Below are 24,494 nucleotides of genomic sequence, written 5' to 3' on the forward strand. Positions count from 1 at the left end.
TTAGTTCGAAAATGGAAGTTTCGGTGTACTGGTCGGTCTTCAAAGAATTATTAATCTACCTGTTCACGTCAAGCACTACGTGATGTGTTAATGTGGTTTTTTCTTGAGAAAACTGACACTGACGCAGGGTAGTTTCATCAAACAACCACTTTTCACGAAACTGTGTTGGTTTCGCACTTAGCAACGGGGATGTGAGCAACCCTGATATAAAAACCAGGTTCGAAACTGATTCGATTTTCAGTTCAACAACGGCTTGACAGCAGTTAGGGTGGAAACTGCGTTGGGTTTGGCATCAAGCGAAAACGTAGTTAGTTACTAGAAATCGCATCCTCAATTTTCTTTGCAATATTTTTTGCAATATTTTAGGCAATTGATTTGCTCACAGTAAAGTTTCTCCTAGAAGTAACAAAGTTACAAGGATTTGGAGAAATTTCAATGTAAAAATACATCTGCGCTTTCTACAATTCCGCCTTAAGCTGAGTTGGTATCTGCATCCGTGTAACACAAATGGTTTGCTATATCGAAAACGTGTGCGAAGAGTTTCATCCAAATCGGAGTATGTGAAGCCTGAAGACGTGCTACCTTTTTCAGGAATTACTCTGAATGAAGATCACAAACAACTTAGAACGTTACGCCAACAAGTGTAATAACAATTCTCTGCAACTATTTTTGTGCACCCTGAATGAAACTAGAGAATCAACATTTTTCTAAACACCACTAGACGATCCGGAATCTCCATTCCTATTCGGCGGGTATTATATAAACTGTAATACAAAATTTCAAAACCATAATCTAGCTCCGAATCGCCGTGTGTAACGCAATAGCCCCTAGAGCAGTGAGAACACATAGCCTTTGATCACGAAGATGAATGCATTTCCGCAACCATTAAGTGGCAGTAAGTGACATTTCCGCTCATCGGTCCGTCTATCTGTTGTATCCTAATTCGATACCATTACTACAACTGTCACCATTGCGACAGACATGTGAAAAAGAAATTATTATTCCCCGACCGCCCATGAATGATGTACTATATATTAATACTTTGTTTTGATTCAATTTGTTGTAAGTAATTTTCCTTCGGCTACGGTTTGCTGTTGGTTGTGTGCGTACATACTGCAGGCCTTCATTCAGAAAGGAGCACAAAGAAATTCAATTTGTTAGACAAGACAATAATCAGCTGGCGAGACGTTATTCGTCCGTCGGTGTAGTCTTCGTCATTGGCACGGCTGAACTGGGCTGAGCGTCAGTGGAGACGGAGGGTTATTTGTCCATCGATAAGTTTCTTCGGAATAGGCTTATGTGACCAACTGGACTGTTAGCCTGTAACGAAAAATGTTCGGTAATTTTGAATATCTTCTTAAAAAAAACATGTAACTACTGCCAACCAGTGCAACACAAACAAAACAAAACAAAGGATATCGGGTACGGTATTGTTATATATCTAATTCATTCTGCTCTAGCATCAACTAATTCAAACTACCACAGCTGTGAATAAGTTGTACCACCACACACTGTTTAACCGATTTAATGTCTGTTTACTTGCCTTCGCCAGAATGGATGTATAAAGAAACCGGAATCATCACACAAAATCTCCGTCGATCCATCGAAACAAGAATAATTACAGAATTTTTTTTTTGGTTTGATTGTATGCAATATATATATATATGGATCTGAATCTAAATTATTATACAGCTCTAGTTCAAAGCAGCCCTAAACTGTGGTGGCCCATTATTTTTTTTACTCCTTTTACGAAACTTTGGGGAATCGAACGACCAACCAGCATTCGTGTGCCACACAACAACAATATCGACTACCGAAACCGTTCTGTTCTGTTCGGCAATAAAAGTTTACGCGTTATTAAAAGCGCATAAAAACGCCGTCTGCTACCGTCATCACCGCTCAGCAGCCACCAGCGCCGAGGATGAGTACCGTGCGTGAAAGGATGATCAACAGAAAAGGGTTTTACCGGGAAAAGGGCGAGAGATACCGAGAGAGAGAGGAAAACGCAGAAATGCGACTGTAACAGATAAAGTGCGGAAACGACGTTTTCCTCCGTTCCGTGTGGTTCGATGAAATCACTTGTTGAAATGTATGGAAGCAGGTATCACTTTATGTTATTGCCAGAGTGCAGCCACTAGTTGGTGGGTGATGTTCGAAGAAAAATGATGACGACGACGACGACGATGATGATGATGATGATGGCGAGGGAGAACACTAGTAGTATACACTACCGTTTGGCTGAACAGGAAACGTGACTGTTGCATGTGTTTATTTTAAACACATCGCTAGGTTGTTGAACCTTGCCGCAGCAGGAAATCAGGTTTAGGCATGTGTTTCGGATCTGTTCCGCGGAGTGATTTGTTATAGGTTACTGAACTGATATACAAACGCATAGTGTTTGTTGAATATCATTGAAGTGGTTGATTTTTACCTTTACTAGAGAGAGACGGGGATTTGAGAATTTGTATCAAATTTTAGCATACTGATATATTTTACTACAGTTTTGAGAGCACATAATACTGCATCAGCCCATTTACTACTTAATTCGTTGATTCTTTTGATGTTCAATTTATTATGAGTCAAAAGATTTCAGTATATTTTGTTCATTTGATATTATGTTAACAAAAATTTTCCATTATGAGCTGTTAATGTGGTTAATGTCAGTAGCTGTCCTTGTATGACTTCGCTTTTATATGAAAGCTGTTTTAATCCAACCAGTAGTGTATCGAAGGGAACCTCGGGCGTAATGTTTTAGGGGAGCGACAAATCAACCATTGCACCAAGGGGAAAAATGGACTAGAAACGCGACGATTTTTTTAGAGGTATGATGCAGATACCACAAAGCAATTTTTTGGTGTAAAATCGATTCCATGTATTTAGAATGGCTGCACGAAACGCCATCATTTCACCCCAAGATCCCTTTCCGTACTGTATTGTGTTCAAGCCTAACTATATAACATAAAACCGAAGTACTTGCAGAAGAGCGAATAGAGTGTTTCTGATGTAAAATAGTCTAACAAATCGATTGCACATAGTTTTTATGACAGCAACAAACTCGTCGTACCGTTTTACCCCATTTCTTTCCTAGCTATAATATTCAGTTAAAATATGATCTACAATACAAAAGCAGATGATTGGTAAACGACTGGACAATGCGCAATTCAGGTCCCAATGTGATTCATAGCCTCTTGTCCAGTAACTCCTATTCCTACCTCCCCGCGGTGCCGGCTGGGGTACGAGTACCCATAGGCAAGATCGGGTAACCAACCCCGGTGGGACCTTGGTCGTATGCTGACATGGAAGGGGGGGAGAGCAAGCCTACCCGAGCGTCTGTTCCCCATGTTGTGGGATTCTAAACAGTGCTGACACGATGGCCCTCCGACGAGACCTGAGGTTGGTACAGGCCTAACAAGCTGCCCGGAAAACACTTGTTACGTATAATCAAGGAAGAAATACGACTCGGAATAATTGGCAAAGACCTACGCGACGAAATAAGGACTACGATTGGAAGCTTGGCACATGGAACTGCAAATCGCTTGGCTTCCCAGGATACGACCGAATGCTGTATGATGAGCTTCAAATCCGCGGCTTCGATGTCGTAGCACTGCAGGAACATTGTGGGCATCGAGCGGCTACCTTCTACCAGAGCTGTGGGAAAACCAGCGTTCTAGGAACGGGATTTGTAGTGTTGGGCAAGATGCGCCAGCGCGTGATTGGATGCCAGCCAATTAGTGCTAGGATGTGCGTATTGAAGATCAAGGGTCGTTTCTTCAATTACAGCATCATCAATGTGCACTGCCCACATGAGACGAGACCCGATGATGAGAAGGAAGCATTTTACGCACAGCTGGAACGAACCTACGACAGCTGTCCACGGCGGGATATTCATCCCGCAAAGATATCCACAAAGCCACCTGGAGATCACCTGATCAACATACGGAAAATCAAATCGACCACGTTCTCATCGCCGGGCGATTCTTCTTCGACTTCATCAATGTCCGCACCTACCGCAGTGCCAACATTGATTCTGACCACTACCTTGTCGCACAGGAACGCCGGGACTCAATCTCGAGCAGCTACGTAGCGTTCGTACTGCAGAGGAATACGCGCAACAACTGGAGCAAGTGCTACCAACGGAAGAGCAGCTTGATGCGGCGACTCTTGAAGACGGCTGGAGGAAAATAAGGTCCGCCGTGAGTAGCACTGCTTCAACCCTACTAGGTACGAGGTTATCGAATCGAGGAAATGACTGGTTTGACGGCAGTTGGTCGAAGAGAAGAATGCAGCAAGGGCGAGAATGCTGCAACATTGCACTAGAGCGAACGAGAAACGATACAAACAGGCACGGAATAGATAGAACACGGTTTTCCGGAGGAAAAAGCGCCACCAGGAAGATCAAGATCGCGAAGCGATGGAACAGCTGTACCGCGCAAATGACACACGGAAATTCTATGAGAAGGTGAACCGCTCACGTAGAGGCTTCACGCCACAGGACGAAATGTGCAGAGATACCAGTGGTAACCTTCTCAGGAACGAACGTGAGGTGATCGACAGGTGGAAGCAGTATTATGACGAACATCTGAATGGCGAAGCACAAGATACAGAGAACGGAACAGGGACCAATCTGGGTGCACGCTCAGCCGACGACAGATTCGCAGACCCCGATCTGTCGGAGATAAGTGAGGAGATCGGCTAGCTGAGGAACAACAAAGCCGCGGGCAATGACCAGTTACCAGACGAGCTGCTCAAACATGGAGGAGAGGCACTGGCAAGAGCACTGCACTGGATTATTTCTAAGATTTGGGAGGAGGAGATTCTACCACAGGAATGGATGGAGTGGTACAAAACCGTCTACAAAAAGGGCGATAAACTAGATTGTTGCAATTACCGCGCAATCACATTGCTCAACGCCGCTTACAAGGTACTCGCCCAAATCCTATGCCGTCGTCTATCACCAATAGCTAAGGAATTCGTAGGGCCGTATCAAGCGGGATTTACTGGAGCCCGCGCCACTACGGATCCCATATTCGCGATAAGACAAGTACTCCCGAAGTGTCGTGAATACAACGTACCCACGCATCACCTATTCATTGACTTCAAAGCGGCATACGACACAATCGATCGAGAACAGCTATGGCAGATAATGCACGAATACGATTTCCCGGATAAACTGACGCGATTGGTCAAAGCAACGATGGATAGAGTGATGTGCTACGTCCGAGTATCTGGGACGCTCTCGAGTCCCTTCGAATCTCGGAGAGGGCTACGGCAAGGTGATGGACTCTCTTGTATGTCGAGCGAGGATCGACACGAGTGGCACGATATTCCGAAAGTCCGTACAACTGTTTGGCTTCGCTGACGATATTGATATTGTGACACGTAACCTTGAGAAGATGGCGGAAACCTACATCGGACTGAAAGCTGAAGCTAGGCGTATCGGACTGGCCATAAACGCATCAAAAACAAAATAGAAATAAGAAGAGGCCCTAGAGAAGAAACACTACGCCTCCCACCACGAATATTGATAGACGGTGACAATATCGAGGTGGTTAACGAGTTTGTGTATTTGGGCTCACTGGTGACCGCCGATAATGACACCAGCAGAGAAATACAGAGACGTATTTTGGCAGGGAATCGTGCGTACTTTGAACTCAGGAAAACCCTTCGATCGAGAAAAGTACGCCAACGCACGAAATTGATCATCTACAAAACGCTCATTAGACCGGTTGTTCTCTATGGCCACGAGACCTGGACTTTGTTGGCAGAGGACCATCGCGCCCTCAGTGTTTTTGAAAGAAAGGTGCTGAGAACCATCTATGGCGGAGTGCAGATGGACGACGGAACGTGGTGACGGCGTATGAATCACGAATTGCAACAGCTGCTAGGAGAACCACCCATCGTACGGACAGCTAAAATCGGACGTCTACGATGGGCTGGGCATGTCATAAGAATGTCGGACGACAGCCCAGTGAAAATGGTTCTTGAATCTAATCCGACTGGTACAAGAAGAAGAGGAGCGCAGCGAGCAAGGTGGATCGATCAAGTGGAGGGTGATCTCAGAAGCGTCCGTGCCTTGAGTGGCTGGCGACGAGCAGCCATGGACCGAGTTATGTGGGGACGTATTCTTGATACAGTAAAGGACAGCCCAGGCCTATAGCTGTTAGGTAAGGTAAGTACAAAAGCAGATTCAGTACGATCTATCATTATTGGTTCCTATTACGTACAAAATATCTGTGGTCCAATTAAATACAATGGGAGTGACAGTAGTAGCCTGTTGACCTCATTTTACCCCAATTTATTCAATCAATTGGTTTAATTTTCTTTCACTTTCTTTTATTATGGAGAAAGACCTAAAACTAACATTCTTTCTTTCTATTATTATGGAGAAAGACCTAAAACTAACATTACAAATGGATTCAATGACCGCACGTACCGTGGTATACCGTTTTACCCCAGTTAATTGAAAAAAGTCGTATTTCTGATTAAACTTTTTTTCACGTACCAAAAGGAGGCTGCCCAGTGAAATTTGTAGACCCGCATAAGTCCGATCATCGGTCCGATTATCGGACCGATTGAGCACGATATAGGGCCGATCGTAGCGCTTCAATCGGCCCGTCATCGGACAATTCTGCACCATTTGCATCAACCGCGTCGACATAAAAAAAAGCTTTATGTTTACATTATGCATCGCTAGAGAAACAGAGCGAAGGAATATCAAACAAGGCATTTTCGAGCCGACATCTTCCCGATAGGGTGTGAAAGAGTGTTAAACATTCTTTTGTTTTGATCATAGAGGTTTTAACCTTTAGGTCATTGGCCTCTTAGGGCCAGAAAAACTCTGACCCTATGTTCGAGGTTGGAAATACAACCCCGATATATCTCATCACCTGAGTAATCAGACATCCGCTCTCTGCTTTGGTATATCTTCACTCTTTTGTTCTACCGATACACTATGCAAGCTCGAAACGCAATCAAAAGCTTTCTTGCACGATGCGTCCGATGTTCGGATTTACTGGGTGGTTGCAGTTAATTATTATCGTTTGATATTACAGAGAAAACACTAAAAAGTAGCAATTGGGGTAAAACGGTAAACAATGCTCATGCGGTCATTGAATCTATTTGTAATCTTATTTTTAGGTCTTTCTTCCTAACATCAATCAACCGTAGTTAGTATCCTATCGGAATACGAAAGAAAGTTCATCCAGAGATACAACTTATAAAATGAAATGGGGTAAAGGGGGTTAGTACTGTCATTCTCATTATGTGAATTTTTTTTCTACGTAATATGGACCAATATTGATAGGTCATATTGGATCTGCTTCGGAATTGTAAATCTGAATTCAACATAAAATTATGTTTGTAAAAAAATTGCGGTGAAACGATGTAGCACGATTCAGGCGAGCATGGAAACTATCCTTTAAATTTTTTTTGTGAGATTGTTTGTGAAACATAAAACTGTCTTGATCAACTATAATTGGTCCAAACACCGATCAGTAGAACTTTTATTTCTGTAAATGCATGGAAGAAGATGACTTGAGGTAAAACAGAATAGAGGTATTTGCGGTCGATCTTTCTAAAAACATATAAATCCTACCAATTGGAATAGTTTTCTGCACATTTGGCGCATCAGAAGTCGGATCCGGTTAGATTTGATGAATTTTTTATGGGATCAGAAGACCTTTTATTTGATTTTAAGTTTGTAAAAATTGGTCCAACCATCTCCGAGAAAAGTGAGTGCACAAAAAGTTATATACTCACAGACATTTTGCGACAAGCTGAGTCGAATTAGACCCTGTCAGCTTGGAACGAAATCAATCTTCAGTCCAACTTCAGTGCTTAACCCAAAAACATATTTTTTTCTACAAGCTATCGGGAATATGATCAGGAATTTGTAATTCAATATTCTACAGTATGAGATAATCATAAATAACTCAAAAACAACCTTTTGCGCAATTCAGCTGGATACTGAATACTGGATCTGTATTCGGGAACTAAATTTTGGATAGATGAATTATTAAACTAAATTGCGAATCTATTCTGGTACATCTGACTTCTAAACTTAATGTCAGGTTTAGAATTTAGCGTCAAAATGTAGTTTCAAAATTCTGTTTTAGAATTGATATGTATTGTATTATTATATTCTGTAGTATTGATATTCCCAAAGAACTATATGAAGTTTAACTACAAGGTAAATCTACAAAAACAACTACAACAATGTTGCATTTTAACTGATATTTGAGCGGCCCTTTGGTCGTGAATACGAGTTACTTTACTATGGGTTAAGCTCAATCGTAAATATCTCTTGTTGTGTTGGCAGTAACAATTTTTTTACCATACCATCAAAAATATGTTCAATAATTCATGATAAAATTTTCAGTAGTATGATATATCTAAAAAAAATTACTCAAAGTTGAAGTTTTCTAAAATGTATGGTATGACCAAGCATTAAGGTGTAATTCAGTGGTAAAATAAGGTGCGCCGAATTCCAAACACATGAAATGGACGAATCATCGCACAAAGCGTATCGTGCAAAACCGACATATAGAAATACAGAATATATTCAGTGATTGAGTGCTGTGGGCTTACGACACGTTTTGCTCGTTAGTAAAACAGACACTAATTATGTTTATAAATCATGAGTATTTTTAATTGACTAATATGAGGGACATATTTCATCTGAGTGGTGTGATACTTGTTGTGGTCAACTGATCACCTATACATATATGCAATTCATTAAAAACTCTTAAATATAATATAATTTGGCTATTGATAACGATATAGGGTAAGGGCTCCCTATTTCATCTCATTTGTAAGGACGTCGACTTCAAACCCCAATTTAGCCACTAAAATCACTGTAACTATTTCATATTACTGCTTCATTCGCCTTGCTCCACGTTAAAAATTGATTCACATTCCTTGAAAATTCAACTAATATTTATAAAACAGCTAAAAACACTAATGATGTTTTCACTAGTCTGCTCCTAATTTCATCTCAATGGATTTTTATCCATCCTATCGTTGATCTTTTATTCATCCTATAAATTAGCAATGGCGCCAGCAATCAAAACAAAATATTCCACTATTACACTCTCACCCGCATTCGCATGGCTGCCAGATGGCTGACTAAATGCTGTCAGCTGGAAAAATATGGCTTGCAGACATTCTGGTGACCGACTTCCTTACCGCTGCCACATATACAACTCAAACGATACAACCGTACCCACCAGGATTTTTCCACATTATTATTATTGGTAAAAAATTTACTCGTTGAATTATCTAATTAATGGGGCAATGACTTACGGAGATCTAAAGAATTATCTTTTAACATCATTTTATTAGTGAAAACAGATAGAACAGATATAGACTTTCTATGCAAAGTAATACATATTTTCTATGAAAATATTTGGCATCTCTGTGCACAGCCGATGAAACACACACACACACTTCACAGCGTTATGTTGGCGTATAGCAGAGATGCCAGATATTTTCATAGAAAATCTGTATTGCTTTATATAAAAAATCTGTATCTATCTGTATTCACTAAAGGAAGGAAATTTCGGAAATAAAATGATGTTTAAAGATGTTGTTCCATTAGATTATTGTTATAGAATGGCAGATGCAAGGAGCATTCCTTTATATCGTAAGTCCTTGCCGCACTGACAAGAACATTCAACGACGAAATTTAATTGTTTTTGGTATCAACCACAATTGAATTGTAAATCCATATACTTTTTTCGTTTGAAAATGATGACTTGGAATTCAAACGCCCAATACGCAACGTCAAGTCAGGTCATACAACTTTTCAGTCTGACAATAAAGTTTCATGACGCTGCACGAAAAAATTTTCATTTTAATATGGGCAATCAAACACGCTCAGACGGAAAAGTTTCATTATTTCTTTCTTACTTTTTGTGGTATCTGTATAAATCTGTATTTAATTTGAGAAATCTGTATAAAATCTGTACTCTGTATTAAATCTGTATACGCATGTAAAAATCTGTATAATACAGATAAATCTGTATAAATGGCATCTCTGGCGTATAGCGAAATGAAACCAGTGGTACTAGATTTGCCACAATGGTTATTTCATTAGTATTTAACACGTTCTTTCTGGTAATATTCGAAGCAGAAACAGTTTTATTGAAATATTAATATCAATAATATAATTAAACTAATGTCACGGATACCAAAAACATACTTTTTGATGATAATTTGAAGAAGATAAACAATTTTTGTTTTGTAACATTATGAGATAACTTGGCAACTTTGCGAAACCAAATGAGATGAAAACAAAGCGCAATCAAGTGAACGAAGTGAAAAACTTTCATCTCATAGTTTTGAAGACTTTTATTGCTTGTCGGGTAAATTTTGAAGTTTTTAATCGTTAACTAAACAAGTGGCAAGTGAACATAATTAATTATGAAGTCATCCAGCATTCAATGGTAGTGTAATTGTGCGAAATAGTGATCATGTTTTTAAACGAATCGATTAGTAGATATTCAGAAACATGACGAACTGCAAATCTTGAGACGAAAGTGTGTCCTAAATTGAAAAGTGAGTTTATTTTATATGAAAAAAAACGATCGCCGAAGAATTTAAAACCATTTCTTTCAATAGGAAAGTGTGACAATAGCTTTTCAAATCATTTTAAAACATTTCACAGTTTGCTTCCGGTAGGTTGTAAAATATTATTCATGTTCAAAGTTATGAGGTGAAGGGATGAGATGGAAATAGGAGCTCAGATGAAATAGGGAGCCGTTGCCCTATTAAAACTTTATTAGTAGACAAATCCGATCAGTTATTATGAATGCTTCATAAAATGCTTTTTTTAATACTCTTCTGAATTTCGAGGTGATGGTCTTTCGTGTCTGCTATTCAACATTGCTTTGGAGGGTGTGATAAGAAGAGCGAGGATAGACACGAGTGGCACGATTTTCAGAAAGTCCGTCCAGCTACTTGGTTTCGCTGATGACATTGATATTATAGCACGCAACTTTGAGAAGATGGAAGATACGTACATCGGACTAAAAGCTGAGGCCAAGCGGATCGGACTAGACATCAATGTGTCAAAGACAAAGTACATGAAAGGCAGGGGCTCGAGAGAAGATAACGTCAGCCACTCATTATGAGTTCTGATTGGTGATGAAATCGAAATGGTCGACGAGTTCGTGTACTTGGGCTCACTGGTGACTGCCGACAATGACACCAGCAGAAAAATTCAGAGACGCATACTGTCAGGAAATCGTGCTTACTTTGGACTGCGCAGGACGCTTCGATCGAGCAAAATTCGCCGTCGTACGAAGTTAACTATCTACAAACGCTGATTAGACCGGTTATCCTCTACGGGCACGAGCCCTGGATGGAAGACGGTACGTGGAGAAGGCGAATGAACCATGAACTGCACCAGTTGCTGGGAGGACCAACCCTCGTCCAAACGGCCAAGGTCGGGCATGTTGTTAGAATGTCGGAGAACAACCCGGTTAAAATGATTCTCGATAATGATCCGATAAGAAATGGTATAAGAAGAAAAGGCGCGCAGCGGGCAAGGTGGATCGATCAAATTGAGGACGACCTGCGGACCCTTCGCAACTACCGAGGCTGGCGGCGAACAGCCATGAACCGAGTTGAATGGAGACGCCTCCTGTATACAGCAGAGACCCGCGTGGCCTACGACTGAAAGAATAAGAGTAAGTAAGAATTTCGAGCTACCAAACTAAAAAAAAACAAACCGAGCAGATTCTAAGAAATTTTGTTTCATTGTATCCTCTTATTTATAATATAAATAAATAATAAGTAATAAATACTAATTTTTCTCTATATGTTCCAGATACAACAATTTATTAAATATGTTTTGACATTTCCCAAAAGGTGCCCCTGAAAATACAAAAATTGGATTGGATTGCATTATAATTTCAAAATATGAATAGGTATAGAATGCGCTCAAACTAATGAAAAATTTTCAGCAGCGTGGGCTATTCGTGTTCACGTTATCCAGTTATGACTCTGACATTACTCACTCGTTTTTTATCTCAAGCTCAATATAATGAAGTAGTTTGTTATTATAACGATCAGGTAGTCGATATTTTCATGATAGAGTAAAAATATAATATATTATATCCAGAATATGAAATTTATTTCACTTGTGGGGGTCCGCTGAGATCTATAATGATTACAAAAAGGTCTGTGATACGCAAAAGGTTAGGGGCATTTTACTAAACTAAAACAATTTTACAAACGAAAAACCCCCAAAATTTCTGCAGAAAACGGAAAAATCCTTCTAAATTTGGCTCCAAATAATTTTAATTTACTGCTTATATCAGTTACTAGCCAAACGAACAGATTTCAGCTATGAAGGTTCTTAGTTCCCGGTTTCGGAAGAACCGGAAGCAGTGATCCAAAAATCAAAAACAAAACTCTCTCTCTATTTTCTTAGAGACAGCTGAGTCCATTTTCTCAAACTTATACCGTTTTCGTATATTGATCAGAGCAGCCCGAGAGCTGACCCAGAGTCGCCAAAACAACTTTTGATGAGTTCGTTTTAGCTGGGATCGCTCTAGATCGGACTCAAATCGCGTAGTTTCGCTCTGCAAATTTTCTCAGGTCGCACTACACATCCATGCGAGTTTGTTTATTTTTTCTTTTTTATATGAGTTGTTGTTTAGGGAGCGTACCACGTGTTCGTTTTATTCGGAGTCAGAGTCGCCCGCGTGTAGATTCTAAAACGAAAACAGTATTAGACTCAAATAAAAGGTTTCATGGTCTCATACTGGCCCGTACCCAGGATTTCGTTTCGGGAGGGGCCCAAGGTAAAAAAATAATGTTACTGAAGACTGCTTATGTACCTAATTTTTGGTGTGCCTCTTACGGGTGTTTTTAACAGACACTTTAAACTTTTCCACTGGATCTATTATTGTATTACATTCGTTTACGTTTACTGGCTTGTTATTTCTGCAACACATGCCTCAGGCCTTCTAAATAATTATATACCTGTTTTTGATTTCGGGAGGGGCCCGGGCCCCTCGGGCCCCCCCTCTGGGTACGTGACTGGTCTCATAGACTACTATTGACTTTTGTACGTACCTACTTCTAGTTCCGGGACAATAGGGTGAAGCGTGCTTAAAATTTCAAGCCGTCGCTGAGAGCGATAATGCAAATTACCAAAGGATTTTTCCAAACTTGACTTAAAACTGCTTACAAATTCGAAAGGTTATGCTAGTTTATGTCCAAATAAACTTTCTTGTGCTCAGTTAATATTCAAAGAATAGTTTTATAAAGAATCCCTTAAGAAAATTTATAAAAATGTATTTCTTATTAGATCGTTAATTAGGTTTTTAATTAGGTCGTTACAATTACTTCAGTGATTTTTATCCGGTACGAATAGCAATTTTACGTAACATACTACAAGATAAGGTCAAGTAATGATTTAATATTGGTTACCGTATTCGTTGTGATTCAACATAGAAATACGAATACAGTGTCGGTCGAACGCTTCCGTACATTTTCTCGGATAATAATATTAAATCAATAAGTAGAATCAGTAAAAAATGCTTCAGTTTAAAAACATTGGGTATAGTTAAGTCTGCGCTTATATGCAATTTTGTTTCGTTTTGGGAAGTATACGCTCTCTACCAGAGAGAATAATTCCACACTTTGTCACGGCAGTGTATGCGTGGAAAAACATATGCAAATAGCTACCATTATAACCAGTGATTTAAATATTCATTAAATTACAAAACATGCAATTTTATTCATTGCGTTTGATTAACTGTTTTAGCTTTGGTATATAAAAAACTAATATTAATCAAAAAAAAATTCTACCTGAATACATTTCGCCTTTTTAGATCTTAATTTCATATGACGGGAATAAAAATATGAACATTATTTTGTATGTCGATGTTCTAAAACCCAAAACATTGGGCCGTATGAATAAAATGTAGTAAAGTTTGTTGTTTGTAGTATCTTCTCAAAAACGAAGTCCACAGAGTAAAACACGTTTGGTTTGGTTTTAATTTTTCTACTTCACTTTATCAGCAAACACACGAGTAGCAACCTCTGGAGCTACCTACCGAAAAATTGTAGTAAATACTACATGTTCGAACGTTGTTGTGTAGTAAAGTCTCTGCTTTTGACAGGAAGGTGATCCACATGTAGCATTTACTACCGAAATTCAAGCATGCTACGTTTTATTCATGCGGCCCATTGCCTGTGATAGATCAACGTCACTAGTAGATAAAGGTAGAAGGTAGGATGAAAGATTTTTCATAATAAGACCTTCAAAAAAATCGTACTAATTGATATTTAGTATAAGCGAGAAACAAATTTAAAAAAATCCTACAGAAGACTAAGTCCGTTTTTCATAAAAAGTGAATGGCAGCCAGTCAACACATTACGATATATAATACATTGTGACCTGAAATCGAAGTAGGGAAAAATGCATCAGTAGAGTATAACGTTTGTCATTGATGCAATACGGCCGGGACAGCCTGTTGTTTCATATTGACGTTATCCCATTTCATGTAGAAAAAAAAGTATCCATTCTCCTTCCAGTGCATTGAAGCCTTTCTAATACACGTATAACGTGATTATGGTGATTGATGACTTGTGATCTAAAGCCAATAAAATCAAATTTGACAAATTTTCAAAAATTAGTATTTTTAATAATTTGGCGGTTCATGTGTTGCTGTGCTTACCAACTCATTACTTGGACGTTAGAACAGAGAACCGTCCAGAATTGTTTGAGATTTTGTTATCAGTTTTTGAGACTTATGAGTAACAATAAAGGATCCTCAGAGACTTGATTCTATTGTTGATGTTTCGGATGATTACTTAACACTTCCTAATGAGAAAAGCATAACAAGAAAGTGAAAGTGGTTGTTGGTTGTTGATGCGCCAAAAATTGATGATACATTCTTTAGACAAAAAATTAAATATTATTCTCGTCACCATCTGGTGCACTTTTTGCTAGTTGCCAGCTTCTGTTTGGGGAAAAATTTGGGCCACCACCTCGGTCGCTGTCGAAGTCGCTATAAATCAACCCACTTTCGATACAACAAAGAAGATCCGCCCGGTTGGATATGTTGGCCGTTCCGCTTGCATACGCATATGCACACAGCACGAGCGAACCGAGGGAGGATGTTGTGACAATCTTAAGCGCTGACATCCGTGAAAAAGAAAATTGTGCTCCGTCTGTGGCCGCGGACACCTAAAGCTGAATCATGTGTCCGCTCCAGATCCCGAGAGACGGTTTAATTTTGCCAAGTCTGTCCGTTTTTTTTTTCGACTGCAGAAAATCAAGGGCAATTTTTTTTTTCGGGCGTCTCCGGCATGGAAGGTGCCAGCGGTGACGGCCACCGACTGGTTTATTAGTCTTCCAATTATGGATCACAATTGTGAACTGAAACAGACAGATTTTGAGGCAGGATACGAGCATTTCGTTGAAACATTCACTCAGGTTTAAGCGATTTTTCGCGTAGGAGAATTAAGGATTTATGATTATTCTTAACAGATGTTATTATTATCCCAACAAGCGAAAAGAGCTAGCCAGCCATGGGTGGGGATTTTGAATGGAATGTTTATTATTATCAGATTGCTATTCTTATAGATTCTTTATTATCTTCGAACCGTTCCGTTAAAAAGATTATTTGAATTGTGTGTGACATTAGAGCAATATTAGACTTCGACGAAATTTCCCTAATAATGTTGCTTTGGTTCATCTGAAAATTGCATGCTGTTGCGCGAGAAAAACCACTGACCAATCAAAATTTACCCGAAACACCGACTAGTCAGTGGTCTTTTCCAAGAAGTGGGGTTTTGGCTATGACGGCTCTACAGAGAAAAAATAAACCACTTGGCAAAAAACACGGAACACCGTCATCGTTCGTAGTAGTTCGGCTGTACACGAGCCAAGAGGTAGGTGAAAATACACTGTATATATTCATTCATGCTTATAAATAAAATTCAGGCATATTCACATTCGATGATATTTACCTCCATCAGAGTACTTTTTTTCTACTACACCGTGGGGTTTGAATGTAGTTTTTCGAACATCAGATATTTTATTCAGAATGTCATCACATGCTCGTAAACAGTAAGCACCTGACTTGCGTTGACAAACAGCAGGAAAGAAAAAAAAATGATCACAGTACGCTTTGACCAATTTAAAAACATAAATACCGTCAATTTGAGAGGGTAGCATTTGCGATCCAGCTTTCATACTGCACAATTTTTGGCAACCGTCAGGGAAACACACCTGTTCCGAAGAAGTTCGAATCGTGTACTGCAAAAACCTGACCGGTCGGATTGAAAACAGATCATGTGCGAATCAACTCTCACATTGCATCTGACCAGGCGGTGATCGTTGTGCGTTTGAATGCGAGTATCGTTTTCGCGATGATGGTCGGGTTAATGTTTGTGATTTATAACCTGCTCGTAAAAATGCTCAATTACGTGGCAATAGAGTGGTAAAACGGTCGTGTGAAAAGCTGGCGGAGATTTTGGCCTCGAAGGTAAGGTTAGATTTTAAGCACGCCACCAGATTTTTGTCGATGATGATGAGAGGGGCGGCATGGGAGTTTTATTGACTGTATGAAATTGCAAACACCCAAACGGTTGAGATTGGCTGGTGCTTAGGCAGTTTAATTTTGTGTGGAAAATTTTCTGGCAAGATGCGAATCACTTGTCCGATTCGTCGTGGGGACTAAAGCAAGTGTATCAAATTCATTATCTCATGCTGGTGGAATCTCTGAAATGGAAGAAAACTAAAGAAACTCTAGCTATTCAAACAACGACTATTTCCATTCCACTGTTTGTAGTCATCCCAAACCTTCGTGACATATTACAGCATATGATAGGTAGCTTAAAGGTAAAGTGAGAATCTGAAAACTAACATATCTGTTGATTTTGTCATAACCATACAGGTAAACGAAATTGATGTATTCGAATGCTGTCACTTGGCTGAAAACGAGTTAATTATAAAATAAGTGTTCCATGTGATCGATAGTTATTCCTACAGTATAAATGTTTTAATTTCATCTGCGATTTATGTATTTTCGGACAGTTCATGTCAATGCAATTAACTACGCTTCACACTTAAAAATAATTGCTGAAGTAAAGCGATAGTATTTATAAGGAGTGTATCGATAAGTAGTTAGCAACATTCAAACAGTTATTACTCTGAAATGGCCTAATTTTCTGCAGCGTGTTTTGCGGTGACATGTTTGTTTACATGTCAATAACAGCTGCGCAATCGATTGGTTTCGGTACGGTTTATCGTTTCAATGATGAGTCGAATTGATCCGGAAACGCGAAAGAAAATTCTGCACACTTGGTGCTCAGAAAGTGGTGTCACGTACAATGAAATTGCAAAACGGGTAAAAGTGCACCACATCAGTGTCAAAAATATTACCGAGAAGTTCGGTAAGACCCTTTCCATGAAGGATTTGCCCCGATCCGGTAGGAAAACGGGTCCCAGCCAGCCCGGCCGGGACTTAAGAGTGGTTGAGTACATCAGGAAAAACCCATCGGCGTCGACGCGGGATTTGGCCAAGCAGTTCAACACCAGCATCGGGATGATTCAACGGATCAAAGTTCGGAACTCCCTGAAAACGTACAAGAAACAGAAGGTGCCGAAAAAGTCTCTGGTACAGCAAGTTCAGGCCAAAACAAGAGCGCGAAAACTGTATAACCGGATTCTACAGAATAAAGACGGATGCATCCTGATCGACGACGAAACATACGCCAAGGAAGACTCTCGAGCGCTGCCCGGACCGCAATATTATACGAAATCGGTGTACCAGGACGACGCTGACACCACGGTGGCGATGGAAAAGTTTGGGCAGAAGGTGTTGGTCTGGCAAGCAATTTGTACCTGTGGTTTGCGGTCGTCGATTTTCTTCACGAAGGGCACAATTAACGCCAAGGTGTACGAGGAAGAATGTTTTAAGAAGATGCTGCCACTGTACAGAAAGCATAAGGCTCCTCCTCTCTTCTGGCCGGATTTGGCTTCAGCCCACTACGCCAACTCCGTTCTATAGTGGTTGTCAAATGATAATGTACAATTCGTGGAAAAGGACATCAACCTACCGAGCTGCCCGGATCTTCGGCCAATTGAAAGGTATTGGGCAATTGTCAAGCGGGACTTTCGGAAGGAAGGTACAGTGTCCCAAAACATGCAGGAGTTCTAAAAAACTGGACAGCTGCCACCAGGAAAGTCACAAAAGTAACTGTGCAGAATTTAATGAAGAATGTCAAGTCCAAAGTGCGAGTGTTTCACTGAAACTAGGATTTTTTTCAATACAATCAGTTAAATGGATAAATATGTAATTTTTCTACAACATATCGAAAACGAATGTCAAAATATGTTTGTTTTCGCTTTTTTATTCAATAATCAATGTTGCTAACTACTTTTCGATACACTCCTTATTTTCATGAAAGTCCACCTCTAGCATTAGGCTTATCAGCTACATTCTTGAAAACGGAATCTTGAATCTTTTTTTGCATTTCTATATCATCTGTGAGTTTAGTGATAAAGCTATAAGCAGCTACTTAGGCAAAATTTCGTTGTTCTAGCGGTGAGCGATTATCTTTATTTTTTTTATGAAAATTCCGTAATGAATTAACTATCACGTTGATAGCATTTTTATGGAAAATGTGTGTGTCATGTCGTTTTAGATGGTAACATACTATTTACTATTTTGAGGCTTTCGCTCAATGTAAAAAGATTATGCGTTCTCATATTTATCGTGAATATGCGGATAAAAAAGGAATTATAACTAATCGCCTTGAAATTAATGCGGATTTTGCAAAAATATGTTTAAAACAATCAATTGCAATTCTTCTCAAACACAATTTTTGAGGGACTAAATCTTAAGATACTCAAAACTTTCACAAAAATGCGTTTTTTAACCATGCGTGTCGAAGATTCCGATGCGTTTGGGGGTTTAAGATTGTGTAATGGCACTAAGCTAATTCAGGTCAAAGAAACGTAAGACCGTTGTGTATATTTTGCATACGTGCCTATTGATGATTGACATCTTGTGTTTTCTAACGTCTTCTGGGACATCAAACTAATGATGCTGCCATACGTCTCGTCATTCATAATGAGACAATGTGGTTTTGTCAATATCTATGTGTACAGGTTCCATGCACGTGATTTTCCCACTGAATTCTGCCGTTCATAACGATTCGGTGCCTTTGGAAATCTGTACGTGTGTTTTTTCTTGTTTTGCCCAAAAGTTTTACTGAAATGCAGTTTTTTCCAAAAGAAATGTTTGGATTCCTCTTGAAGGCTTGAACTTGCTTGTAGTAGTTCGCTTGTGATCCTTTTTACTAAACGGAAATCCATTTTTCCGATCAAAAACGTTCACTGCACCGATTTAAAACACGAAATACCATTCATTGTGCGATTCCCAGCTTCCTGTCGTTGACGCGATGGGAGAGATTGGGATTTTCAAGGTGCACGAGCGAAATTATTGTTCTTCCAGCTTCAGATACAATTTCATTGAAAACGGTATCTGATTTTGCAGTCGCTTACATAAAATTATCGATTTCGTTTAAAATAGTGAACGGGGTTTAACAATCTATAGTTTGTTGGAAACCATAATGAATCAAAATTTCTAGTTGTACAATATTTAATAGGTCAACTTTGACAGGTATTGTAAAAAAACCGAATTTTAGAATTTACAGTCTACAAATCTCAAAACCTTGATCAAAAACTTTCCGGAATTTATTCAGAAAATAAAAATACAAGATTTCTCATCAAAATTGATACTATCCCCTTCAAAGTACTCCCCATCGACTGCAACACACTTATGCCAGCGCTTGATCCAATCCTCGAAACATTTTTTTTATATTCAGTTTTCGGTATTGCCATCAGAGCCATCAGTGATTTTTTGCATTCCAAGGAGCGGTTTCATGAGTTGACCGAATAGGAAAAAGTCGCAGGGAGCCAAATCAGGAGAATTCGGTGGTTACTAAATGGTTTTTCTTTTCGTTTGTAGCCAAATGTTCACGGATAACGATGGCATTGTGTGATGGTGCGTTATCGTGGTTCAAGATCCATGAGTTGTTTGCCCACAAATCTGGTCTTTTTCGGTGAATTGCTTCAAGCAAACGTCTCATAACGCCCAAATAATACTCTTTGTTAATCGTCTGACCTTGTGGAAGGAATTCATGATACACCATACTCTTGTAATGAATAAAAACTGTGAGCATTCTTTATCGACTGAAAACGACATGGTTTTTTCGGTCGTGGATCATTCGGTGTACGCCACTGACTGTTTTCTTCAGAGTATCGTTACCGGAACACTCTTTTAACATTTGCAATATCGTCGAGTCATTGAAACCGTTTTAACACAACATTTAATGTATACTCGTTGTTGCAAATTCAATTCCATTTTGAAAATTGTACAAAATCGAGGACACGAACAATCGGAGATGTACTCAATACAGCGTAACTTCTACAAATGTCCAGGTATCAAGCTGAAAATTTTACAGAATATCAATGACAGATGTGACAACCTAAAAAAAAATAATCGGGTGACTAAATGCGTCACACGGTGGTGATTTCGGGAACTTTATGATGGCTTATAGCCTCTTTGCGTGCTACTGAATGTTATCAGGATGTAAGAATCCCCTGCAGATATTTTTTCAAGGCGATGAGATTTCCAGTCAAAACTAAAGCACTCGATGAGAATGATCGGAACACCAAAACTTTGCTAGTTCTGAAATTGTTGTAAATTTTGTTAATAAATTTCAAAGATAATTCTCATGAGTCATGAGAAATGGCAAAGAAGTTTTAGAAAATGGAACTGATATCTCATGCAAATTGTTTCAAATCTGCTCTAAGTACTCTTACTGTACTAGTTTTGTTAGCACAGAACTACAACCACGATCCGTCAAACATCAAAGAACATCAACAAATTTTGCATTTGATTCGGTGACACCACGGTATCCGTACTGACAGGTGAGCCATTCCGCCCGTTCCAAGATATATGTCCTCAAATTAGAGACACCTACTGAGCGTAGACAGATCCCTGCGTGCCGAAAAGACATTCATCATCGAGGTGCGGCGTTATTTTTCACGAACCGGAGCAAAGTGTCAACAAAATTCATCTTACCACTATTCGAGTCTGGTCTGAGTCGCGTGCGTGTGTGGGATGCCACCTCGAAGCCATCCTGTTTCACTATTTAGAGTAGAGCGGCAGAAAAAAAAACCTACACAAAAACGCCTTCGCATGGAAAATGCCTCCAGCATGAATTTTCTCTATGCACCCACAAAGTGCAACATGCGGGCAACGATGCTGAATCGTGTCTGTTTTCCACCGTTCGCAATCGTTCGTGGCCGCGATCAAAAGCGAAGCCACACACTCTCTCTCTGTACCACCACCACGGCAATGCAGGAGTGCAAGATGCAAAAAAATAACAAAACATTAGAATTTAGGGATTCCACATTTAAATTCTTCGACTAGAAAGTTGGTTTTAATGATGTGTCATTGTGCAGTTGTCTGAAAACGGTTTCAGAAATTTTCAAGTACCATTCCAACTTAATCATTTCAAAATCAAGATCATTTTAATTAAAACTTCATGACCACCCCGCGGACGCCATTACTAGGACACATCTGCTGATTCCGACGGCGAAGAGAGCGTCCCCACACTAGGAACGTTCGAAGCAGAAATAATCCTCAGCACGAGAGCATATCTGGATTCCTTAGTGTCCAGGTCCACCGTACCCACACTGCGCAACAGGCAACAACAGAAAAGACGATCAGGCGAGATCGTGCTAGATCGGGAAAAGATCGCGTTGATCCGCGTGCGCACAAACGAAAGTGTAGCATGTTTTGCTTTGTTTGCGTATTTGGTGGTGTTATGAGTACGTTTGTGTGTATGTGGTGTAAGTAAACAACTCAACTGCTGAGATGGGCTTGGCTCTGCGCATGTCCTTTACTTGCGATGCCGGTAGCGCACCACCATCTGTTTTTAGGGTAACCATGTGAGTATTTTTTAGGTTTTTTTTCTTCTTTGTTATTGGTTGCATAGTGTGTTAAAATGTTGAATACGTGGCGAGCAGTTTCGATTAGTTAGATCTGTTTGACAGAAAGGTTACATACAGAGAGCGGGTTGGGATTTTATCGAAACTAATGTCTTCGTTTAGGCTCTGAGATGCGATATCACAACAAAACCAGTGCGAAGTTTCGTTACAACGACACAGAGTAAATTCTTTTATTTCTTCTCATTTTTAGCCAATGCATCGAAGAAATATCAGATTTCGCTCTCATCAATTGTTCCAAAGTATGAGAGAAATCGTGGAGCTGAGATGACAGTTACCCTTAATTTCTTTTGAACTAGATTGCGAATAGATCTCAATATATTTCAGAAAAGGTTTCAATAACGCTTAATAATATACTTTAATATACTTTTTGTTTGAGAAAATAGACGGTCTCACTTTCAACCAGCGACGATTATGCCTCGATTGGGTAACATATCGATTTTTCATTGTCGCTGTTGTTATCATCATAGGTATTCCTTCGAACTTATTTATGTTGTTATTATTTATTCATGAGTATTTCGAAGTGGAACACATTTTTGTTTCCTCTATGAGGGTACGCTAATTACGGTCTCTAACTCGGCCAATTCTGTATTCATTAGAAATATTATTATTTCATTTTATTTTTCTTCGCGTTTCACCTTCGGATCATCAGTGCATGGAGCAGTTAAAATTTCACTGCCATCTCAGCCTGGCAGTTCAATTTAAATCGATAAGCAGACAAAGCAGCAAAGTTTACACAATTTTTGTTATACTTTTTATTTTTTTTAAAATTAAATGTTAATTCAGTTTTATTTGCGTACAAGCTTCATGTGGCTGATTGAACGATTTTTTTATTGGAAAAAAATATTTCATAGGATCTCGTTGTCATCCTTTCTGTTTGGGGAGAAGAGCATCCATTTTCATCCAGCGAGGTTTAAGGGGTACTTGGTACGCGGTTCGTCTTATCATCCATTGCTTCATCGTCAGTGTTATTTTTGTCATTTTTTCAAAAACTATTAGTGTGAGTGGTTCACATTTTCTTTCCATTCTCATTGTTGCTCGTAGTTTTGTGCTCGTTGATAGTTGCTGTGGGTGCATTTCTTTGTACAATGTTACCGTTGTTGAACGGTTGTCCGTGTCTTTGGTTGAAGACAGGCACGTACCCAGAGGGGGGGAGGGGGGGTCCGAGTGGCTCTGGTCCCTCCCGAAGTCAGAAACAGAAACAAAAAAAAAATGTTTGATACGAAGCGAACAGTGTCAAAACTAATTAAAATGAAAATAAATACAGGGTAAAATAAACTACAATAATAATAAGACACTTAATTGTTCTGGATGGCTGGAAAGAGAAAGTGCACGAGCTAACCATAGTTGGGCAAGATTCTGCAAATGAGAAAAATATTCTGCCGCTGGATCTCGCACATACTTTATTTAAACTAAAAAGATGAACGCAAGTGTACTTTGAGTACATGTTTGACTGAATTCATTATTATACGCCAGAGAAATAAATGATTACTCGACAATGGACTGAAGTCGTTGCGGCACGACTGCTTGGAAGGGAGGCTCAACGGGTCGGAAAGATCATGATGCCGGTTTTCTGGGATTGTCATAGTATACTTTTGTATTACTAAAGTGATTAAAAACGTAAAGCGAAATCGCTGTGAAAGGGCCTTATATGAAGCACATGAGCATCATTATCATAGTTAAAATCAACGGTTTAATGCTCCAATTACTGGTGGATGGGTACACCTAGTTCACCTGTTTTGGCCTCCTAGAGCTGTTATCTATTCACAGACCTGGAGTCATCTCTGAGAAATCGATGTGAATTTCGTTTCAGAATTTTAAACCGCTACTTCCGGCACCTGATATCGCAATCTGTACAGCTAAAGTAAGTTTGTATGGCCATCAACTAATATGACCTACACATTTAGAAGATACTTTCCGTTCTCCACGAATCGAAGTAAGGGAGCTATCTCTAGAAATGGACATGGAAAAGGTCTTAGACATATGGTATTGAAATGGCATGACAGTAAACGTTAAGAAATGTAATACAATAACCTTCTCTCGATCACAGTCACAAATTTTATTTAAATACCTAATAATGATAGTTCCAGTGTAAAAGTATAAGGTGTATGTTAAAAACGTCGGTAAATGACGCACCATAAATTATCTACTTAAGCAATTTTAAGTAACATTATTTTTTCATCTTAGGGTCCCTCCCGGAACGAAATGCTGGGTACGGGCCTGGTTGAAGATGTCCTTTTCGCCATTTCAGGTCACAGTTCACCATAGTTAGTAATTTTTTCACAAAACTGACATGTAACTAGCTGATTCTCGTAGGTAACCAACGATTTTCAAGGATACCGGAAAAAAATCCGCGTAGGAGTTATATCCTTTGATGTCTCTGACGTAAACGAGTGACGGCTTGAAGCACTGGTGAGCCGAAACGCAATGGAAAATGAAATGAAATATG

At 39.5% G+C, this 24,494-nt stretch overlaps 1 long non-coding RNA gene across 1 annotated transcript; it reads right to left on the reverse strand.

Annotated features, from left to right (window-relative positions):
- Window positions 1-1,110: 1,110 nt before the first annotated feature.
- On the reverse strand, window positions 1,111-16,250 carry LOC131436782 (uncharacterized). The gene is made up of 3 exons (XR_009230666.1): window positions 16,174-16,250; window positions 15,988-16,095; window positions 1,111-1,320 (listed from the first exon to the last, which is right to left on the reverse strand). It is a non-coding gene; the product is annotated as an uncharacterized LOC131436782 (long non-coding RNA).
- Window positions 16,251-24,494: the final 8,244 nt, after the last annotated feature.

The sequence above is a fragment of the Malaya genurostris genome, chromosome 3 (assembly GCF_030247185.1).
Source record: "Malaya genurostris strain Urasoe2022 chromosome 3, Malgen_1.1, whole genome shotgun sequence".
Taxonomy (NCBI): domain Eukaryota; kingdom Metazoa; phylum Arthropoda; class Insecta; order Diptera; family Culicidae; genus Malaya; species Malaya genurostris.